General features: G+C 45.2%; 1 protein-coding gene and 2 non-coding genes across 3 annotated transcripts in view; all 3 read right to left on the reverse strand.

The window, feature by feature from the left end:
* LOC146442497 (lymphocyte antigen 6E-like) overlaps nucleotides 1–23,365 on the reverse strand; it is a 377,509-nt gene that overhangs the window by 71,416 nt on the left and 282,728 nt on the right. The window lies entirely within an intron of this gene.
* Nucleotides 4,203–4,275, reverse strand: TRNAF-GAA (transfer RNA phenylalanine (anticodon GAA)). The gene has a single exon. It is a non-coding gene; the product is annotated as a tRNA-Phe (tRNA).
* TRNAF-GAA (transfer RNA phenylalanine (anticodon GAA)) lies at nucleotides 8,572–8,644 on the reverse strand. The gene has a single exon. It is a non-coding gene; the product is annotated as a tRNA-Phe (tRNA).

Consider the following 23,365-nt stretch of genomic DNA (forward strand, 5'->3'; position numbering starts at 1 on the left):
TCCCTGTGTCACATTGGTGAGGATGCTTTGTCCCCTTCCCCTGCCCATCCTTAATGCCCCCAGGTCAGGTTCAACCCACAAAGTCCCTCTGAGAGCACAGCCATGGCATTTCTCAGGATCCTCCTTCTCTCACCTCCTCCAGGGAAAGTTTCTTTTCCCTTCCAGGTGAACTTTTCCCTCCCGGCTCAGGCAGGTGGGTGTGCTCTGCCTGGAGCCGGGGAGGAGGCGGGAGGCACCGGCAGAGAGCATGGCAGGGCTCTGGGAGGTGTTACTAGTTATTCCCACTCCCTGCTGAAGGGATTCTGCTGTCATTCCCAGGAGACACAAAATCCCTCCTGTGTCCGTCTTTCTCGGGAATTTTATTGTTGTAGGGGAGAGGAAAAGAAGAGTTGGGAAAGGATGAAAAATGAGTTTACTGATATTTTTTGCTCTTTGCCATGGCTTTTTATGAATATGGGCTTGGAATCATGGAATTATTTAGGTTGGAAAAGGCCTCTAGGATCATTGAGTCCAACCATCAACCCAGCAATGCCAAGGCCATCACTAAATCATGTCCCCAAGTGCCACATCTACGTGGCTTTTAAATACCTTCCAGGATGGGTACTCCACCTCTCCCCTGGGCTCTCTGTGCCAGCCCTTGACAACCCTTTCAGAGAATTTTTTCCTAATATCCAACCTAAACCTCCCCTGGTGAAACTTGAGGTCCTCCCTAGAAATAACGAGCTGGAGATGAAGGAAAAGCTCTGAGCTTTGTTCTTCTTTATTCCATTTGCTCCTGCATTCTGACTCTCTCTTGACAGATGGTTTTAGCCAGAATGATCTTCTAAGCAAAGACCCAAAATTTATAGAAAATAACATTGCACCTTGGTCCTTCCTTCCCATATTCCCTGTGCCTGCAGTTGCTCTCCAGATCCTTCATCTTTGCCAAGGAGGGTTGATGATTTGGCTGTTTTCACGTGGCATTAATTTATGGAAGTTTGTACCACTGGATCTTTAAAGGCAAGTGAGCAGTGTTCAAGAAGAGTTTTGGGCTATAACCTCAAAATTAAGAAGGAAAACAACTTCAAATGTTGGTAAAACTCATTTGTTTCCCCAAGTTTTGTGGCTTATGCAAGACCTCAGCTTTTCACTAAAAAAAGATTTTTAAAAAATCCAAGTTTAAAAATTCCTAATGGAAGAAGAATGGGGAAGAGAAGGGTTTGAGTTATCACACCTTCTTCTTCCACTTTGTTATGTCTAATGAGACCTGAGCATCCTCAGAGGGATCACCCACTGTGGCAACAGAGAGGGTGGTGCAGTGAAATTGAAATTAGGGATGGGAAGGTGGTTCCACATGGCAAAACCCTTTTCCTAGAAAATCCACTATAAACCTTCTCTGGCATCTGTTGCCCTTTTAGGACAGGAAAGAGCTCACTGAGAGCTGCTCTATATTGACTGGTAGGAACCCTGGAATTTTCACTTCCTTAGCCAGCTTAAACCCTTTCCTCACGAGGCTGACCTCTGTCTCCACCCCAAATTCCTCATCCTTGGTATTTACAACCTCCAGATGCGCACCATCAACACTCATCACCACTAACCTTTGCCATGATAGGCAAAATGTTCCAAGTTTTTCCCATCTCTGGCAGCTTCTCCCTTCCCAGATGAATCCCAAAGTCCTTTAAAATTTAAAATGCCATCTAAAATGGCCATTTAAAAATGTTCTGTATCAATGGTGACCCACGATTCTGTGTCTGCCATTGATCATCTGCTTTCCCACACTGTTTCCTCATCATTTACCTCATCTTGCAGTGTTCCAAGACGATCTGTCCTCTCCTTTCTAATCACTCCCACCTCCCCATTTCCGCCCCAGTTGGAGGTGAATCCACCTGAAAGTCCCAGGATTTTGTTAGGAACAGCCTGCTGAGCACAGCTCTGTGACGCTGGCGCCGGCATTGTGAGGGTTGTGTTTTCCTGGATAGCATGACTGCTCCTAATTCTTGCAAATAAAAGGAATTACAGAGATGGAGACTTGAGAGCTGTATGAGTAATCCAGCATCATCCCTGGGGACACGTGCTGGGATAACACACAAAAACAAGCTGGGAACACAGAGTACTTTCACCTGCAGGCTGATTCCTGCTACATTCAGGGAAGGGAAGTGTCAGTGCTGCAGCGAGGGAAACTGAGGCATGGGGATGCAATTGGCAGAGATTGTCCAGCTGGTTTGGTGGAGAGTCTAAGGAAAGGCTATTCATGATTTGTTTGGGTTGCAGCTGCATGAATTATGCATTAAAACTCAATTTATTTGCATTAGAGGAAGAAAAGACTGTGAACTCCATCCTGGGGATGTGAGGAGCAGCTGAGGGTATGTGGTTTGTTCATCTGGAGAAAGGGAGACTGAGGAGAGATCCCATCACAGTGTGAAATTTCCACATGAGGGGAACAGGAGGGGTGGACACTGATCTCTGCTTTGTGGTGAGCTGGGATGGAACCCGAGGGAATGGCCTGAAGCTGTGCCAGGGGAGGTTTAGGTTGGATATCAGGAAAAGATTCTTTCCCCAGAGGGTGGTTGGGCACTGGAACATCTCCCCAGGGCGGTGGTCACAGCTCCAAGCCTGCCTGAGTGCTTGAACAATGCTCTCAGGCATGGGGTGGGATTTTTGGGGTGTCCTGTGAAGGGCCAGGAGCTGGACTCAATGCTTCTTGTGGGACTCTTCCAACTCAGCTAATTCTGTGACTCTGTGGCTCTGTGACTCAGAGCAGTTGGGTGTCCCGGGCCATTTGGACCTCTCCACGATTATCCCAGTTTGGCCCTTCCTCACCTCACTGCTCAAACCCCTCATTAACATCCAACATCCCAGTGAATCCTCTCCCACTTCTTGCAGCCAGACATCTGAGTGTTGTCTTCACCTCTTCCTGGGTTGCCCTCAAGCCCAGTTTGGGGCCACCTGCCCAGGGATGAGCACCAAAATCTCCCTGCCACCCAAGGACACTGTGACAGCTCAGCCCTCTCCGTTTGCAGAGCTGGGATCTGTTCCACCCGCCGACTTCCCCACCTCCAAAGTCTGCAGCTCGGCGAGGGGAAGGAACATTCCATAGAAGGGAAGCAATCTCTGCCAGGAGCTGCAGAAATGGGACACAGATGGTGCCTCAAACGAGAGCGGAAGTTTATTTGGGGGCTCTGCGTGTGACGTTGTGCTGCAGAGCCTGCAGCAGATGAGAGGCGCCAGGATTTCAGAGAGGGTGAGGAGTTCAGTTTGGAGGAGTCTCTGTCCACTATTAGAGCTATTTGACTGCAAAATAGGGGGGAAAAAAGGATTAAAAGAAGAAAAACCCTACCTTGATAATATTTTAAGGATAGGAGTGTTTAATTTTGTTTTATTCATGTGTAGGTCCTGTTCTTCTGACACTCTAATCTTGATCCCAGCTGTTTGCTGGCTGGTTGTTCAGCCAGGATGGTTGTGCTGATTGGCCAGGTGGACACTCCTGAAGGAAAAAACCTGAGGATGGCATTGGCCTGGCTTTTCCCTGCCCTACATATAAAATTTTGTCTTTGTCCTCTACTCACTGAAGAGTTGGAAGGGATTTCTGGGAATCTCCTGGTGCAACCCCCTGCTCTAGCAGGGCCAAGCAGAGTCAGTCATCCAAGATCATATCCAGGTGATTTATTGGATTTCTCATAAAGGAAACTCCACAACCTCTCAGGGCAACCAATCCCTCTCATCCTCTCCTCATGAGAGATGCTCCAGTCCTTTCATCACCTTCAACTGGGCCTGTTCAGGCTTGAGAAGACACAACTGAGAGGAGATCTCATTCCTGTCCATCAGTGTCTGCAGGGAGGGCTCAGAGGTGGACCAGGCTCTGCTCTGTGGTACTCAGCAGTGACACACGAGGAACAGGCAGGAACTGATGTCCAGGAAGTTCCACCTGAGCATGAACAAGAACTTCTTCCCTGTGCAGTGACCAAGCACAGGATTGCCCTGGGAGGGTGTGGAGTCTCCCCCAGTGGGGATATTCCAGAACTGCCTGGAAACAATCCTGTGCCCTGTGCTCTGGGCTGGCCTTGAACAGGGAGGTTGGACCAGATGACCCCACTTTGGTCCCTTCCAACCTGACCCATTCTGTTAGTCCCTTCCTGGCTCTTGGCTGGACTCTCTCCTGCATGTCCAGGTGTCTCTTGCACAGGAGAGCTCAGCCCTGGGCACACAAAAGTGCAGGAAAACACTGCTGAAGCCCGGGATTGAACCAGGGACCTTTAGATCTTCAGTCTAACGCTCTCCCAGCTGAGCTACTTCAGCTCTGCTGTGGCTCCAATTTTCCCCCAAAACCTGTTGAAACACAATGAGCTTTCAGAATTTTCAGTCAGTCTTTAGTTGACTTTAGCTTGGGGAGTCAAGGAATTGTTTCCTGGAACAGGATAGAGACAGGCTGGGATCTAAAGTAATGGCTCAAGAGACCTGGAAGTGTTCAAGGCCAGGTTGGATGAGGCTTGGAGCAACCTGGGATAGTGGAAGGTGTCCCTGCCCAGGGCAGGGGGTTGAAAAGAGATGATCTTTAATGTCCTTCCCAGCCCAAACCATTCTGGACTTCTGTGATAAAACACAGCTAAATCTGGGATTAAACGGCAGCCTTGATCTGAGAACCAGCCAGGAGGAGCAGCACTGAACAGAATTTCCTGACACCTTTTCACAGAGCCCACGGAAGGATCTGGAATTATCCATGGAGCCTGGCTAATCTTTTCACATCAATCTGTCTCTCTCCACCTAATCTCCACCAGGCATTTTCACGCAGTGATGGGAGATGTTTGCCCAGCCCACCAGCTTTTCCTGCAAATAATTCTTTCCCAGGACAATCTCCCATCTTTCAGTAGCTCCAAATTCACATCTTCCCAAAATACATATGTGAAATGCACAGCAAGTTTCCATGTCTGTTAAAAATCTGGTAGTGAAAGGTGTCAGAAATATATTTAATCTGGGTTTGAATGTTCAGCTTGACAGCAGCTGATATTTAGCTGATATTTCCTCACCAGGATTTATTAGAAAACAGTTCCTGATATCTCAGGCTCTGAAACTAGGCTAGGGAAGCTCTTGAAATATCCAGACATCAGGATCATTCCCTGAGTTTTCTGTCTCCAAAAACACTTCCAGCACTGGATCCCAGTAGTGATCCCACCCATGGTCACTGAGGAACTAGTCATGAGTGGCTGAGGGCCTCAGCATTTTTGTTCTTGTGAGGTGGATAATTTTTGGGCAGCTGAGCAGTGGCAGAGAATTTCTGCTTCTTGATTTATAAATTGTCTCCTCAAAGTGACCTAAAAAATTCCAGACCCAGCTCTTGAAAGCTCTATGGTGCTAAAAAAAAATAATAAAAAAAAAAAGGCATATAACTAATCCAGGGCATGGCTAAAGACCATGGACAGACATGGACCAGACCATGGACCACACACAACATAACCCAAAAAACAGTTCCCAAAACTGATTCCATTTTGTGTCTGGTAGAGTTGCTGATAGGAGAGGAATCTACAATATTATCCAGGAATTTGGAGCCACAGGAAGGTGATTAGGCCTCAGCCCTGAAATGGGAATGAGCCATCCTTGTCTATCCTATTGAACATCTCTCTCATCTCCACCTGAACCTCTGAATCCATAAGAAGAAGGAAGCTGGGGATTTACCCCAGTAAGTTTTTCCAGTTTGAATGAGGATGGGGAAGAAATCCTGCACTGTGCCCTCTGCAAAATCATCCCCAAACCCAGGCTGAGTGTTCAGAGCAAGGCTGGATATTTTTATCTACAAAAAGTTTTGAAAGGAGCAATTTCTTGAGCTCAGTGGCTGTGGATCTCACGAGAACATCTTGGATCAGCTTGTAGGAATAGAAAACTCTTCCTTGTGTATTTTTCACACTTGGATGCTGAAAGAAAGTGAGAACAAGGATTGGACAGACAGATGATTTTTAGCTGATTGTTGTGGAGTTCATCCTAAGTGTTTATTTATATGTAAAGCTTTGCTTTGAAAAGTTTTTAATGTCTGGAGTGTGGACTTGCTCCAGGGTTAATTTTTCTTCAAAGATTCTGTCTTTGAAGGCAAATCAAAACAGACCAATGCCTATTTTAAGACATCAGTACCTCTAATTCTGTGAAATATTGAAGTTTTGTTCTTCCCTGAAGAGCTGTGAGCTGTTTAGTGTTACCAGCACTGATAATTGCCAAATTCCTGGAAGGTCAGGTGAGCACATCACTGTGACAGGGAGCAAAGACCACAAGAGAAGACCCAGCTTTTCTTTTTTTCCCTCTAAAACCCAGAAAATTTGAAAAGGTTCCTGGGATGGGATTCATCTCACCTGATTTCTCAGAGACCAAAAAGGCAAATCTGTAAACCTGACCCAATCATAGAATTTTTGGGTTGGAAAGGACCTTGAGGATCATTTAATTCATGCCCAGAACAGCGAGGTTTTATCCCTCCAAGGGATTTTCCAGAATTTGTATAAGCCCGGTACAGACATAGGCTGGGTCCTATCCAAATCTTTTCTCCAAATAAATGTAACTAATAACTCCCTTTTAGGTCTTCACAAATCTGATTCATTTTCAGCTCTTCCCGAATTTTTGGGAAGGGAGATCAATGCATTTGGATTTAGGTCTATCTGGCTGGAATGAGCCAGAGCAGATGAAAACCTTCCCAAGGCCAGTGGTGCCACCTAATGGGAAAATTCCCAGGGAATCCACCTCTCGGAAGTTCAGTCCTTAAGTGGAGTGTTGCTAGGTGACGTAGGGATGGAAATGAGGAGCTCTGACGTCAATCCCTCTTTTCTGCTGCCTTACGACCATTCCTCCGTCAATCTATTCCCTTTTCCCAGACATCCGAGCCTCAAACAGGCGACCACCCTGGGAAATTCGCTTTATTTCCTGCTTAAATCCAATCTCAGCAATCCCTGGAGCTCCTGAAGAGTTTTTGTCCTTCTTGATGCTCAGTCTTGTCTGGACAGGGAACGATGCCAGATTTTAGGATTATGGAGAGCCAAGCAGAAAACAAGGTGGAATCAGTGGCTGCCATGGGAGATACTAGGATTTTGGGGATTTTCTCAGGTGCAGATTTTGCAAATGAGGAGTGAGATAAGTTTTCTGCATTGCAACAACCACACTCAGATCCACCTGGAACCGCAGTGTGGTTCTGCAAAGGAAGCAATAATATCTCAAATATCTCAAAAGTTCCCTGGCAGCAACCTGCAGCCACTCCAAATCATGGATAACCATGACAGTGGGCAGGAATGAGCTGCCAAGCCTATCCTGGTCTGCAGAGATTATTGTATTCCCTGACTGGGTTGTCTTCCCAGCACTTACACCTATTTTTCCATGACAGTCTCACTCACCACTGCATCCCTGCCACTTTTATTTTTCAGGAATGTGCTACAGGGGATAGAGCAGGGTCTTGGTCTTTCTCAGGTCTCAGCTCTACCATTGATGAATCATAAGTTTGAAGCTGTCACAGTCAGGCTTTCTTTATTTCTTTTTCTCTCAAGTTCAAAAGTTATTTCCAAGATTCCTTCAAATTTTCCTGGGATAAAGCTGTTTGCAAGGGCTCAGAAGAAGAAAATTATGTAATGTGATGTCAAAGCATTGTTTCTGCTGTTCTGGGGAAAGGGAAACAGTGAAGAGGAGAGGAGGATCCAGTCCTCATTCAGTGCCTCACAAAGCCCCTGTGCAATTCCATGGCTGGAGAAAGGATTAACATTTAGGGCAAAGGGGAGAAACATTTAATTAAGCAGCCTCAAATCATTAATTCTAGCAAGCTGTCCCGTGGCAGGGACACCTTCCACTATCCCAGGTTGATCCAAGCCCAATCCAACCTGGCCTTGGACACCTCCAGGGATGGAGCAGCCACAGCTTCTCTGGGAAACCTGTGCCAGGGCCTCAGCACTCTCACAGGGAAGAATTTTTTCCCAATATCCCATCTAACCCTACCCTCTGGCACTGGGAAGCCATTTTCCCTTGTTCTGATACTCCAGGCCCTTGTCCAAAGTCCCTCTCTAGCTTTCTTGGAGGTTCTTTAGGCACCAGAAGGAGCTCTAAGGTCTCTCTGGAGGTTTCTCTTCTCCAGGCTGAACAAACTCAGCTCTCTCAACCTTTACTCATAAAAGAGAAGTTCCATCTCTAATAATTTTTGTGGTTTCCTCTGGACTCACTCCAGACTAAACAGCCCCAAACAGTGGTGACTCAACATCCCCACCAATTTACAGGGCAGTCCATGGCACAGGACTGGGAACAGGCAGTGGAAAGAACTAAAATCCCTTTATATCACGATTTTTGCCAAAATACTAGAATTATAAAACCCTGTCCCTGTTTCACAGGCTCAGACTGGTTGAGGTCCAAAGGCACCTCATGGAGCTCACCTGCTCCAAAGCTCTGCTCAAGCAGCACCTACAGCCACTTGTCCAGGACCATCCAGGTGACTTGGGAATGTGTCCAAGAATGGGAACTCCACATTCTCAGTCCAGTCCCTTCACCCTCCTGCTGGCCCTTGGCTGGACTCTCTCCTGGATGTCCAGGTGTCTCTTGCACAGGAGAGCTCAGCCCTGGGCACACAAAAGTGCAGGAAAACATTGCTGAAGCCCGGGATTGAACCAGGGACCTTTAGATCTTCAGTCTAACGCTCTCCCAGCTGAGCTACTTCAGCTCTGCTGTGGCTTTAGTTTCCCCAAAACCTGATGAAATATGATGAGCTTTCAGACTTTACCATTTAATCCAGGTTGCCCAACACCCCTCCAAGCACACTTTTGGGGAATGATGGAATGGTTTGGGTTGGAAGGGACCTGAATGATCATCTCATTCCACTCCCCTTCCATGGGTAGGGACACCTTCCACTATCCCAGGTTGCTCCAAGCCCCATCCAACCTGGCCTTGGACATTTCCAGGGATGGGGAAGCTACAGCTTGTCTGGCAACCCATTCCAGTGTTGGAATGGTGTGAGTGAGCACACAACAAAGAAAGAACAAATTTCAGGAAAACCCAGGCCAGGAGCAGCCTCTCCCCACAAATAACAGACTTCCACATGATTCCCTGCTGGAGCATCAACTGGGAAGCTGACATGGGAAACAGACTTGAAAACTTTCCAGTTCTCTTGGACTATTATGTCATATATTGTACCAAAATGTGCAGTGGTTTAACTACACTTAAATCACTCTAAACTACATAAATTGCTTCCAATGATCCCTCTTCTTTTCCAGATGCTGGCACTTTTTTGTTTCAGAACACAGCAATCCCGCTATCTTCTATATAATTATATAACATGCCTAGTTCATCGCTGCCTCTCCAATAAATAAGACTTATGTTCCCCAGTATACATCCAATCACACCTCATTTTCCCTGTCTTCAGTTGTTTTAAAAAGAAAGGCATTTGGAAATGACTTGGGGGATATTTGTGCTTAAATGTACTGGGTTTGGAACAAAAAAAAAAGAGCAATTTGCCCATCTAAATGTTCTAAACATTATTGTTTAACAACTTGACTTTTAATTGAAATCCCAAAACTGCAAAGAACAAGGAATGTGTGGTTTGGTTATGCAGCTGCTTGGGAATCCAGCTCCAGCTTCCTGAGCATTCCTCAGGGATTTCAGAGGGGTCCTGAGAAATTCCTCACCCAAAGAACCCCAAAATCTGTGTGCAGAGTGAGGATAGATCTGGGAATGTAGGCAATGGGCACCTCCAAAGTGTGACACCCTCTGGCTTCCCTCAGCTCAGAAGGAAAGCAGAGAAACCACAAAGGTTCCCTAAGTTTCTATCAGGATCCTGGAAGGTTCCAGAACAAGGATGTGGAGATGGAGGGAAAAGCTGGAGCATCTTCAGCTCCCTCCAGAGCAACTTCCTGCAGTTGAAGGTCATCAGTTCACTCATGTGCTTCATTCTGATGCAAGAATCATCAAATCTTAGAATGGAATGGTTTGGGTTGGAAAGAACCTCAAAGATCATCTCATTCCACCCCCTGCCCTGGGCAGGGACACCTTCCACTATCTCAGCTTGCTCCAACCTGGCCTTGGACACTTCCAGGGATGGGGCAGCCACAGCTTTTTTTGGGAGAACTGTGCCAGGGCCTCCCCACCTTCACAGGGAGGAATTTCTTCCCAATCTCCCATCTCACCCTGCCCTCTGGCAGGTTAAAATCATCTCTCCTCATCCTTGCACTCCAGGCTCTTGTCCAAAGTCACTTTCCAGCTCTCTTGGAGCTCCTTTAGGCACTGGAAGGGCCTCTAAAGTCTCCCCCTAGCCTTCTTTTTTCCAGGCTGGACATTCCCAGCTCTCCCAGCCCGGCTCCAGAGCAGAGCTGCTCCATCCCTCTGATCATCTTGGTGCCTCCTCTGGACTCACTCCAGTAGCTCCATGTCCTTCCTGGGCTGAGGAACCCAGAGCTGGCTGCAGCACTCAGGAATCCCTTCTCCCATTAGATCTGGCTGCTTCAAGAGTGAGATCCAAAGCTTTACTCCATCTTAAGTCGGGGTGAATGGTTCAGCTTCATTCTTTGTGCTTAAAAAAGCAGGTAATCTCTGACAAGGAAAAGAATTAGATTTGAGAGATGGAAAAGGACTATAGCATGTGGAAATGATGTGTGGAGGAATGGGAGGTTCTGCATTTTGATGGATTCTTGTCCTATCCCGACATGCTGCTGTGTCTCAGCACTGGGAAGTTCTTTCCCAGCCTTGGGAGACTCCTCCAGGTACTCACCCCTTTCCCATGTAGGATATGTGCTGCAACTTGCCGTGATTTCTCCTCCAAGATTCCACTATTTCACGTGGCTAATCCTCACCTGTGAATTTGGCAGCTCCTGCAGTGCACAACGAGCTTTCCTGGGTAGACAGGCATTCCCTGCCAAGATCTGAGACTGCGACTGCCAGCTGGAGGTATTTCATAGGATTTGCTGGGAAAGGGGAAACGTGAGCCTCAAAATCTTTCTGGAAGTCAGGTAGTGAACACCAGGCTGTTGGGAGGTCTCCACTTAGGATCCAGGCCTGGAAAAGCCAGCCTATTCCTATAAAAGTTTGCTGCTGGAGACATGTGAAATATAAATTGGATTTTGCTCTTGGAGTTAGGCAAGAGATGAGGTTCAAGTCCTCAGGCTGTCTGAGAAGAACTTTCAGAACCTGCTCCAGGTATCCTGGAGACCTCACTGTGGCCTTCCAGTACCTAAAGGGGATACAGGAAAGCTGGAAAGGGGCTTTTTGCAATGGCAAACAGTGACAGAAAAAGGAGGGATGGCTTTAAGTTGAGAGAGGGTAGATTTAGATTGGATATTAGGAAGAAATTCTTCTCTCTGAGGGTGGTGAAGTTGCTGCTGTGGCTGCCCCATCCCTGGAAGTGTCCAAGGCCAGGTTGGATGGGGCTTGGAGCAACCTGGGATAGTGGAAGTTGTCCCTGCCCGTGGCAGGAGAGTTAAAACAGGTTGATCTTTAAGTTCCCTTCCAACCAAACCTATTTGATTCCCTTCCCAGAGAACACAGATCAAATCTTGCAAACAACAAAAGCCTGGTGGAGCAAAGACCCCGAGTGGATCCATCTCCATTTTGACATATGAAATATGGGAATAATTGGATTTCTCTTTGAGTTGGGTGTTAGAAGGGCATTGCTTTAGAGCCAGAAACATCCACAAGCCATAAACAAGATAATGGCATCAATAATTCAGCCCCAAGCGGTGCAATTGATTCTCCACGGTAATGCATCCAGCAGGAAATGGACTCGAGTGACACCAAATTTGATGGGAAGATTGACAGCTCTGAGGCATAGAAACATTGACCTAAAGAGACTTTTGGTCACTTATCTGGGTGCTGTGTGGAAGGACTGGCATGGATCAAACATCCAGCCAGGATCTGGAGGCAAGGAAGGTTTACTTTTCCCCTTCCCCCCATATTTTTTAGGTTAACAGGTGCCAATAAACCCTCTGGATATCCTGGATGTAAAACAATCATTCAATACCCCCTCCTTGCCCCAATTAAGTTTTTCCTTCCCCTCTCCCATTCTTTTTCCAGCTTCTCCTGCCAGCACCAAACTTTCACCCTACATCAGGAAAGGGGAAAAAAAATATATATAAATGTTCCAGCCACAAAATGCTGCACTCTGGCTTTCAAACCCCTTGTCCCCCAGGTGGGAAATGACAGCGAGCAGAGCCTGTAAACAGAAAATAGCAGAGCAACTCCCACTCTCCGGAGCTGCTGCCTCTCCCTCCAAAGGCAGCACAGGGATGAGTCAGAGCTAAAAGCATCCCTCTCCCTGTGGGGTTGGGGTTCTGCCTGGCCCACCTGCCTTCCCCCGCCGAGGAGGTGGCTGCTGCAGCCCCCCGGGCACTGCCTGTGAGTCAGGAGACCCTGAGGAGTCAGAAATATCCCCAGGGAGGGAGGTAAAACCACCTGCAAGCTGCTGCTCCTCTGACATTTTAAAGGTATTTTAGCCCAGCGTGGTTTTGGAGGGGTGAAATTGGGGGAGAAGCTTCCATCAGTGTCCTCGTGTCTCTGGGAAGTCTGTGATGCTGAATTCTTTTGAGGAGGTGGAAAATTGGAGTCACCTGAGGTTTTCAGGAAGGAGCTCAGGCCTCCTGCCACATCAAGAGCTTTTGTTTTTCCAGTGAAAAAAATCTTTCAGGATCAGTGATCAACCCAAGAGCAGTGTGAGGTGGAGATTCCCTGGATTTAGCCACAGATCTGTGTCACTGAGGCTGATTATGCAAATGGGCATAACTAAATCTGTGAATAATCTTTGTCCTTCACAATTGCTCCCTGGATTATTTCCTGCCTTCTTTAATCCCTCTGTCTCTGACTGAGAGCTTCCCCCACTGAACTGTCCTAGAGCAAAGGGTGGGTTTGGATTTCTCAGAATTTCAGAGAGGTTTGAATTTCTTAGAATTTTCATTTCTAAATAATGGAAAGTGCTTGAACTGAGGGTTCCCACATAAAGGAAGACAAGTCTAAATATAAGGTTATGAAGCAAAGGGCTTCTTTTTTGTTTCATATAGAGGAAATTGAGGGGGGAAAATGGCTTGGCCCTCAGCCTGAATTTTTTAATTATTTCAGCACCAAAACCTGTATTTCTGTTATTAAAGGATTTAAATTACATCAGATAGTCATGAAATGGTTTTGGGTTGGAAGAGACCTGGAAGATCATCCAGTTCCAACTCCTCTGCCGTGGGCAGGGACACCTTCCACTATCCCAAGTTACTCCAAGCCTCATCCAACCTGGCCTTGGACACTTCCAGGGATGGGGCAGCCACAGATTCTCTGGGAATTCCATTCCAGAGCCTCACCACCCTCACAGGGAGGAATTTCTTCCTAATACCTAATCTAATCTATCCTCCTTTAGCAGTTTTTTTTCCCCAAATTAAACGGTGAACTTCAGTTATAATCCAAGTAAAAGCTCTCCTGTTGGTTAACAAGGTAGAGGGAAGACAAACCACTTCTAAATACTCCCAATAGTTGCTTAACTATGCATTAATTAGGTGTCAGATTTATTCCAAACACACAAATGTGATCATCAAGAGACAGCCAGAGGGAAAAGGGAAAAAAAAAAAGAAAAAAATATGTTGTTGGAAAGTTTTGAAAACAAGCAAACTCTGTGTTTGCTGAGTCTTCCCCCATCTGCTGCATTTCACTCTGTTCTCACAGCCTTGAGTAACAAACTCTAACTAATTGCACAGTTTTGCCTGCAAATCCACAGCCTGGTTGTTTTTAACCACCTTTTTTTTTTCTCCCAAGCATCTCTCCAGGGTGTAGAAAACCCATAATTTTCCCACCTTCCTAATGCAAGCAGGAGTGGGCGGCAGGGGTTTGTTGTGTCCATTAGACAGGACAGGAAGATTTGTCCTCAGATAATGTGGACAGCAGCAGTTGGCATCTGCTGTGGATGGTGAAGCCTAAAAGTGAAATCTGAACTATTCTGGGGAGGTTTCCAGGCCACACCCTCAGCAAGGTGGTGGTTTTGGGGCTCTGGGTGTGACCCATCATATATAGGGAGGATGTCACAGATTTTGGAACATTCTCCTTTCATTCTGGGCCACGTGGGCAGTGGAAGTTCACTCTCCCCCTTCCCTTGGTTGCATCAACACAAAAATAACAACCACAGAATTAGAATTATTTGGGTTGGAAGGGACCTGAAAGATCATCTCATTCCAGCCCCCTCCCAAGGGCAGGGACACCTTACCCTGTCCCAGGTTGCTCCAAACCCCATCCAACCTGGTCTTGAACACTTCCAGGGCTGTGGAGTCCAATCTCCTGATTTCTCAGCCTCCAAGAAAGGGCCTGGAGTTTCATCTGACAGCCTTTTCCTCCCTAAAATGGAAGGTAACTGATAACGCATAGGGATTAAAAAAAAAACCAAACTTCTGTTAATTGAGTTTGAGAAATGCCAGCCAAGTATTGTATGTAGAGAAGGCTATAGATACCCAGGCTTAGAGGCAGATATACATTCCTAAAATAAAAAATATTCTTTCCACAAAACAGCACAAGTATCTGTAAAACTGTGGACAGCCTTGCCAATAAATGATATTTCCCTAGCAGCAGTGGGAGTCTCTATTGCTGGCAGGATTCTGTCAGGCAGGACACGCCAGGCTGTCTCCTCATCACACTGACAACATGAAAAATAATTGGGATGAAACCCCCACGCGGCTGCTGGGCTTCCCCCAGGAGGAGACACAGCCCACACATGGGGTGGGTGGGTGTTTGCAATGTAGGTCATGGCAAAAAGCTTTGGTTTTTGAAGGCCACCTTCCTGCTGGGTGAGTGACAAGAGTCTTCCTCTGCAGCCTCACCTAGTCTGGCAGACTCTGTAACCTCTAGGGCTGTCGGATGAAAGCCAGGATTTTAGGACAAGAAAGAAGAGTTGAGTCTGTAAAACTCAGAGCTGGGAGAGAAACTGGAGCAAGGTGAGCAGTTCACACCTAAATGGGGTTTTTTTTCAGCTCGTTCTGAGGCAAGAACATTGCAGGGTCAGGATGTGGAGGAGTCACCATCCCTGGAGGTGTCCAAGAAAGCTTTGGATGTGGCACTCAGTGCCACGTGCTGGGTGACAGGGTGGGGATCAGTCAAAAGTTGGGCTTGATGATTTTAGAGGTCTTTCCCAACCTAAAAGATCCTGTGATGCTGTGATTCGCAGCATGCAAACTGCCTGAACCTTTTCCATATGTGCAATGGGAAAGGTTCTAATGCCAGAGAAATCCTAAAAGTTTCACTCATCTGATTCCTTCACAGGGATGGAGCACTGAGAAAAAACTGAGAGAGTTGGAGTTAATTAGCATGGAAAATAGAAGGATCTGGGAAAAACTTCCTAAAGCCTTTCAATACTTAAAGGGGGCTGATGAGAAAGATGGAAACCCAGTTTTTAGTAGGATGTGTAGGGACAGGACAAAGAGTGATGGTTTTAAACTGATAGACAGGAGGTTTTGAGTGGCTCTAAGGAATAAATGTTTTATGATGGGAGTGGTTAAACACTGGGGAAGGTTTTCCAGAGAAGTGGTAGATTCCCCATCCAAGGAAACATTCAAGGTCAAGCTGGATGGGGTTCTGAGCAACATGATTTGGTTGAAAATGTCCCTGGTCATTGCAGGACCTTTGAAGGTCCTTTCCAACCCAAACCATTCCATAATTCTATTAAAAAAGGGACTGAATGTGACCAGCTCAGATGGAGTTGTCTAGAATGAGACGAGGTGGATCCTAACCCAAATTCCTCTAAGTTAGTCATTCCAGGGACACAGTCCATCCTGGTTCCTGCATTAAATTGGCAAGAAAGCAGCCAAGTCATGGTCCCTCCTAAACATAGAAAAGAGCTCCCCTTCCCTGTTTCTTTCACAAGACAAGACCATTTTGCTGTTACATTTTTTTGGTTGCTGCAGTCCAAGGCAGGACTAAGGTGGGCTAAATCCTGCCTGGCCTAAGAACTTCCAGCTGGATGTCACAAACCCCCACAAGTCCAAACTGCTTAAAACTCTTTTCCACAGGGCAAAGTCTGCAATGTCCCATCTTTCTGATGGATTTGATAGCTGGGTTATAAAAATAAGGATATGCAAATGCCTGATTTGACCACTTGCCCATGGGCATCTTTGTTTTTCTTATGCGCCACAGTTGATAAAACCCAGATACTGTGTTGGACACACAGCTCTAAAACAAGATAATAAATAATAAACTCCTTGAAAAGAAGAGTTCATGACTGAATGAGAAACTTTCAGGATTTCTGGATCAAAATACTACTAAGGAAAATAATAATAATGAAAAAAGTAATAATAAAAAGGGTCATATCTTGGTTGATGGCACCTTGAATCACAGTTTTGCTTTTGTTCCTAGGTCATCCAGGTCCTGACCTCTCCTAGTTTCTTTTCTTCCTTGATGGAACTCCATGTCCATTCCAAGGACCACCCAAGTATGGAGCTGGTGGGAATCCTCAGGCACAGGTGGGAATCTTCAGGAAATGTGGTGAGCCTTAGCCCATCCAAGATGGATAAATTCTAATGAATTATTTGGGTGACCAATTCCAAGTGCTTCTGGAAATAACTAAAAGACACCTTCACCCCACTTCCTCAGGGTGCCCAGCTCCATCCAGGGAGATGTCTGCAAACTAAAAGAGGAGAGATTTCCATCAGATGTTAGGAGGAAGTTCTTCACTCAGAGGATGGTGAGACCCTGGCTCAGGTTGGCCAGAGAACCTGTGGCTGCCCCAGCCCTGGAAGGGCTCATGGCCAAGCTGGATGGAGCAATCTGGGTGGAATGAGATGGTCTTGAAGGTGTCTTCCAACCCAAACCATTTTGTGATTCTATTCCATGACTCCATGATCAGTAACTGCCTTCTTTCCCTATAAACTCACCTGGAAAAGTCCAGACACATTTTACGACACCAAAATCATGGGGGAACGATTCTGTCTCTGGAGAAATCCTCTCTGTCCAGAGGACACACTACAAGCCTACCAGGAAATGGCAATAATCACTGTTTCTCTCAGGGATGTATTCCAGGGGTTTAAAAAGGAAGAATTTCAAGGTTTTCAAAGGTAACTTGAAGGCTGTTTCTTGTAGGAATGATTTGGGGAAGGGGCAGTGGATTTGAGTCCAATCTGTTTAATTCAATCAACCGCTAATTAAGATGACAGGATCTTTATTAAAGCTGAAATTTGGGATAATTTGTATTTAGAAGCAACTCCAAATGTCCCTTCTTTTGGCATCAGCTCATTTCGACACAGAGAGAGCAAAAGCCACATTTAACCAGAGTTCTTGTGTAGGAATCAGAGACCTTCTGGAATTTACCACGAGCAGAGATTAGATTGAAAATTTTCATCTCCCAGTCTAATTTAACATGGTAATAAATTGAACTAAGGCATATTTAAATGGTAATTAATAGAGTGTTATGGGCTTTTTAATTGATAATGTAGGAGTTCTGAAAATCTCAATATTATGTGCCAGACAGATTGATTTGAGGTCACGGCTCTGAAGAGCATTTGGTGTAAAGCTCCAGCTCTGAGTCACCCTTGCCACTAAAAGTTTTCACTAAACCTAAATTCTTGTGTTAAAAACAGATGAAAAATGCCTGTTTTGTAAATTCAAAATTATTCTGGAGTTTGTCTTAGTTTCACAAATTATTCGGTCTCAGACAAACAAAAAACAGCAGGAAGCAGAAAACGTGTAGGAGATGCAGCCTCTCATCTAAAAAATATTTTGATTTTCTGATTGGAAATGACATTTATTCTATCAGAAGTAATTTTGAACATAAATCAAAATCTGGGCACTGAAGTGAAACATTCCCTTTGAGTGAAAGCATTATCAGTTTTCCAGTTTACCAGAGGAAAACAATGTTTGATCAGACTCGATGCAAAATAGGCTGTTGGGCTTTTCTTTCTGCTGCAGACCAGAAGGAAAATAATAAATCCATTTTCCACAAGGTCTCCTATTAAAGGCATTCATATCTGGGTTGGTAAATGTGTTTATCAGAAATGAAGGCACAGGATATGAAGAGACCTCGTGATACTTTAATAAACGCCCTGATAAAGTTTCCCAGTTCCAGAAAATGTTTGAAAGCCTATTTCTCCCTGGAACATCAATATTCAGAGCAGTTAGAAATTCCTTTCAGTATTCCACACACAATCCTTAATAAATTGGTCAGCCAGCAAGATGTGAAAGCTGCGGAAAATATCATAGCAAGTCAACAAGTTACGAAGACATCACTTTAAAATAACGCTGGGTTGCCCCACTTCTCCAGCAAAGTTCCTCAATGTGTGAAAAATTTCCCAAGTTGTGCTCTGCCAAGATAAAATCCCCCCTCGAAACTTAGGGAGTGGACTTGGAGGTGCTGGAGGAACTGGGATTTTCTGCCTCCTAAAAGGGGATTTGCAGGCATTTGCACACCTCTATTTTGGGTTCGCTGCTAAGTAGAGCATGAGCCATCCGTGCAGCACACGAGGGAGAAAACACATCCACGGTTCAGAGGGAAAGTAGGGAATGTCAGAATCTCGGCTGAGGAGGTGAGAAAGGTGTTGTTTGCATTTTAAAATGCATGTGAAGATAGCCAAGGATAGGTATCCGCTGCAGAAATGGAAAGCAGATTTCCTGCCCAGATTGGGTTTTAGGAGCTTGAGAGCAGACTTTGGGAGGGAAAAATATTTTTTTTTTCTTTCCCTAACTTGGGATTTTATAGCCAAAAAGGGAAACTTCTCTCTATGCTGCAGGGAAATCAAATTTGCAAACTACAAAACAATGGAAAAATAATCTTTTTGTTCTCAGTGATGTCTGGCGCATTCAACTTCACCTTGAGGGTTTATCTGATACTGATGTGGTCTCTTTGTTCAGCCCCAACAAATAACAAGTGAGATGTGACTCAATTTTGCAGAGCAGTTTCCATCTGAATGGAGCCTTAATCTGAGAGCCTAAATTTATGAAGGTTCTAGTCACTTCTTGCTTGTTTACATGGCTTTTCTCATTCCTGGAAAAATCACTTTAAACTGATCTCTGAGAATTGTATTCACAGAGAGTGAAATTCCTGGGAAATTTACCTCAACATTCTTCTGGTACCAACCACAGTTTTAGAGACATGGAATGGTTTGGGTTGGCAGGGACGTGAAAGATCATCTCATTCCAACCCCTGCCATGGGCAGGCACACCTTCCACTATCCCAGGTTCCTCCAAGCCCCATCCAACCTGGCCTTGAACACTTCCAGGGATGGGGCAGCCACAGCTTCTCTGGGCAACCTGTGCCAGGGCCTCATCACCCTCACAATAAGGAATTTCCTCCCAATATGTGATCTAACCACTCCTTCTGTCAGTTTAAAGCCATCCTAAGTGTCCTGTCACTTCATCCCTTGTCCAAAGTCCCTCTCCAGCTCTCCTGCAGCCCCTTTAGGTACTGGAAGTGGATCTAAGTTCTTCCTGGAGGCTTTTTTTCTCCAGGCTGGACATTCCCATCCCTCCCAGCCTGGCTCCAGAGCAGAGGGGCTCCAGCCCTTGGAGAATCTCTGTGGTCTCTGGAATTGCTCCAGCAGCTCCACATCCTTCTGATGTCAAGGTTCCCAGAGATGGAGACAGAATTCCAGGAGGGGTCCCTCGACCTTCTGATTACACATAGGTCTGGAAATAATCCAATCTCTTCCGTTTTCCCCATTCCAGGGTTCAGTAGTTCTACATTCAATGAAGAGAATATTAAAACCATGAATGCTCAGTCCCTCTACATCCAATTTCAGGTTCCTAAACTTGTTCCTAAATTTGAGCAAGGGTTCTCCTACACAGACAAACTTTCTGGTGTTAAGGATTAGGAGCATAAGGGATTGGAGAACACTGAGCTCTGTGCTCCTGAGCAAGGTAAGATATAAGCTCAGCCCTTGGCTAAATCCTGAAAATAGCTGAGAGAGGACAGCATTTGAAAGCTTTAGATTAAATCTGATTTATGTCTCTTTATTTGCATGCAAACAGGAGGAACTTTTTCTGAAGACTGGAAATTTGGAAAAATAGGCATAGAGGGGAAATGTTAAACCTGGGCTTATAATAGAATCAGAGAATCAAAGAATCAGAACTGGAAGGGACCTGAAAGATCATCCTTTTCCAACCCCTGCCATGGGCAGGGACACCTTCCACTATCCCAGGTTGCTCCAAACCACATCCAACCCCTAGAACAATTCCAGGGAAGGAGAAACAATTACTCCTACAACCTGTAGCTCAACTCTCACTTTTCAAAGGTTGGAATAAATCCATATTTGCTGGTGTGCAAACAGTGTGATGGTCACCACAAGTTAAGCTGATGTTCCTAGGCCACAAATCTACCGGTGACAAAGTTCTGGAAATTTATTCCAGCCAGTACTCCCAGGTTAGTCAGAACAGAAACCAGCAAGAGCTAAAAAATCCACAAAGAAAATTCACTGCCAATGCACAATACACAATTCAATTTCCAGAACTGCACTAAAACACCAAAAGCTGCTGCCTGCAACGCTCAAAGAGCTGTTGTTTTAACTTTCCACTTGCGTCAGTGTCTGGTACCTTTTAAGATGACAGCTTATTTGTAACTTATTCAACCTGATGCCTCCTGAGCACTGAAACGTGCCCCTGGGATGTTCTTTCTTCCCTTTTCCTCTCCGTCTCACATTTCAGATCCCTCATACATTTCAACAAGTTTGTAATAACTTTGCTTTGCCTCACTACTCTGATTGCTCCCATCCCCGGGTTATTTACCAAGCGGAGGTGCTGCTGCAGAAAGGACAAACAGATTAAGGAATTCAGCACTTTGCTGTGCCAACAGGAAAATTGCACCTCTCCGCGCACGTGGAAAAGAAACGGGGTTGGAAGTGGCACAGCAGTCAAGCTTCTCTCTGCTTTCTGCATCGTGGGGATGAGGAAGGAGAAAATAACCCCTTTTCTCCTGATTTTCCAGGGAACATTGCAGTGTTCTGTCTGCATAGAACATATCGCGGAAATAACAGTGTATTTTTATCTTTTACATTTTATTGGGCGTGATGGGGGAGCCACTGTTTGAGAACACTGCCTAAACACACATTTGGGCTGACAAAATTGAGCTGGAAATTGCTTTGTGTGGAGGAAGAAGGGTTGTAACACCTGGAGGCACCAAAATTCTCCTGTCATTTGTGAACCCCAGGTTTGGAGTCAAAATCCATCGGCTGAGTGTCGCAATATTCCCAGTGCACCTGGATTAGTGCATCTCATTATGGCAGTAAATATCCAATAGATTTAAGCTATAAGGATTTATAGATTCATGGAATGGTTTTAGTTGGATGGGATTTTAAAGATCATCTCATTCCAATCCTCTGCCATGGGCAGGGACACCTTCTTAGACCAGGTTAGTCCACTTAAATTTTTACCAACTGAGGTCACAAGTGTTGCAATGAAATATGAGAGAATTACAGCAGTATGGAAGTTGATTTTCTAAAAAAAAAATTAAAGTTTTAGAAGCTGTTTTGGGATTGAATTCCTCTTAACACATTTTCAAATACTGGAGACCTTCCAAAGGAATGAGGACCCGTGGACATTTCATCAAATCCTGGTGGATTCTTTCCAACTCAACATATTCTATAATTCTACATGGTAAATTCTGGACTGAAAAGTCTAATCGCTCAACGAGCAAAATCCCTGTTAACTCAGAGGTCACCAAAATAGAAAATTCAAAGTTAAAAATATCTCTCCAGCAGCAGATGACTTTGTTCCCTGAAAAGCAGGGCTCATCAAAGAAACCTGTTATCTGTTGAGGGAGATTTCATGTCTGGGTGATAAAGAAAGTCATGATGATAAAACCTACTTTGGTTCCACTGGATTCTAACCAGGTACCTTCCAGGCTGAAGCTGCTGCCAGATAAAGAAACAAAAAGACACATCCTACATCAATTAAAACCTGTCTCAGTCCAGCAAATTCTAATTTGAATGGGAAGGGAAGGATTTGCAGTGATTTTTATCTTCATTGCTATCAGCTTAAGAGAAGATTCTGAGCAAATATTGTTCAATATTTTTATCACAAGGGAGAATGGGTTGAAGGAGAGTGGGATTAGATGGGATTTGGGGAACTGAATGAACTTTAAGGTGCAAAATCACGTCAGTTTATCCAAGTGGATAAGGACATTCCTTGTGTGGTATTTCAACATTTAGCAGAATATCTGCAATATCAACGAGGAAAAGCTTTATAATTTTGAGTTGTGCAAAAGTTATTCCTTAATCAAAGGGCTGTAAGTTGAATTTAGCCATTAAATAACTATTTCCAAAAGCGGTTGTAATTACACTAAGCGTAATTTCAAATTAGGGATAGTGGATTCACTATCCCCTGGAATCTCTGAGACAGAAATAGGAGAGTTAGACGAAAATCAGGATTTACCATTCCTTGGCCGTTTTGAAAGACATCTTCTAAATGAGGAAAAAAGCAAAAATCATCTGTATTTCCATGAAACCAGAAGTTTCCACATCCCAGAAGCTGCTCAGCAAATCTTACACTCTCATGCACTTCATTACCAGCTGGCAATTAGCAAGCCCATTAAATGCTGGTTAATGAGAATGCTAATTACACTGAGCAGCTGCAGGTGGCTCCCAGCACTCCCAGTTCTGGGGCAGATTCTCCATCTCACTGCCCAAGGCTGGGAAATATCCATTTTCCCAAATCCCCAGCTCTGGAACAGCCCTGTCAGAGCCATCTGCTCCAGAGGTGGAGAGGGCACAGCGGATAAAACACCCAGCTCTGGATAAATCCAGCAAAACACCAACATAATGTGGGAAAAAGTGGTCCTGGCTTTGAGAAACACAGCTCTGGACTTGATCAAAGTTCATGAAATCCCAATATTGGGGACTGGTGAGGCATGTCCAGTCCTGGGGCTGGTTTTGGGACCTCATGACAAGAAAGACATTGAGGGGCTGGAGGATGTACAGAGAAGGGAACAGAGCTGGGAAAGGGTCTGGAGCACCAGGAGCAGCTGAGGGAGCTGGAAAGGCTCAGCCTGGAGAAAAGGAGGCTCAAAGGGGATCTTCTGGCTCTCCAAAATTCCCTGAAAAGAGGTTGTGGTGAGGTGAGATGAGGGTCGACCTCTTCTCCTAGGTGATGGGACAAGGAGAAATGGCCTCAAGTGACACCAGGGGAGGTTCAGGTTGGATAATATAAAAAATTTCTCCACTGGAAGAGTGACTAAACATTCCCCAGCTGCCCAGGGAGGAGGTGGAGTCCCCATCCCTGGAAGTGTTCAAAATCCAGGTTGACCTGGCACATTGTGGTGTGGTTGAGTGGACATGGTGGAAATTCAACTGGAGGTTGGACTTAGATGTCTTGTCTTGGATGTCTTTTCCAACCTTAATGATTCTATGAACTTGGGGAAAAAAAATAAAATCTTTAATTCAAATGGTTTGTCATTTTAATGTTTCTGTGGCAAAAGGAGCACAATGGGATGAGTGAGGTTGATTCTGGGAGAAGGAAATCA

Source organism: Lichenostomus cassidix, chromosome 2 (genome assembly GCF_008360975.1).
Source record: "Lichenostomus cassidix isolate B80296 chromosome 2, HeHo_3.0, whole genome shotgun sequence".
NCBI lineage: Eukaryota > Metazoa > Chordata > Aves > Passeriformes > Meliphagidae > Lichenostomus > Lichenostomus cassidix.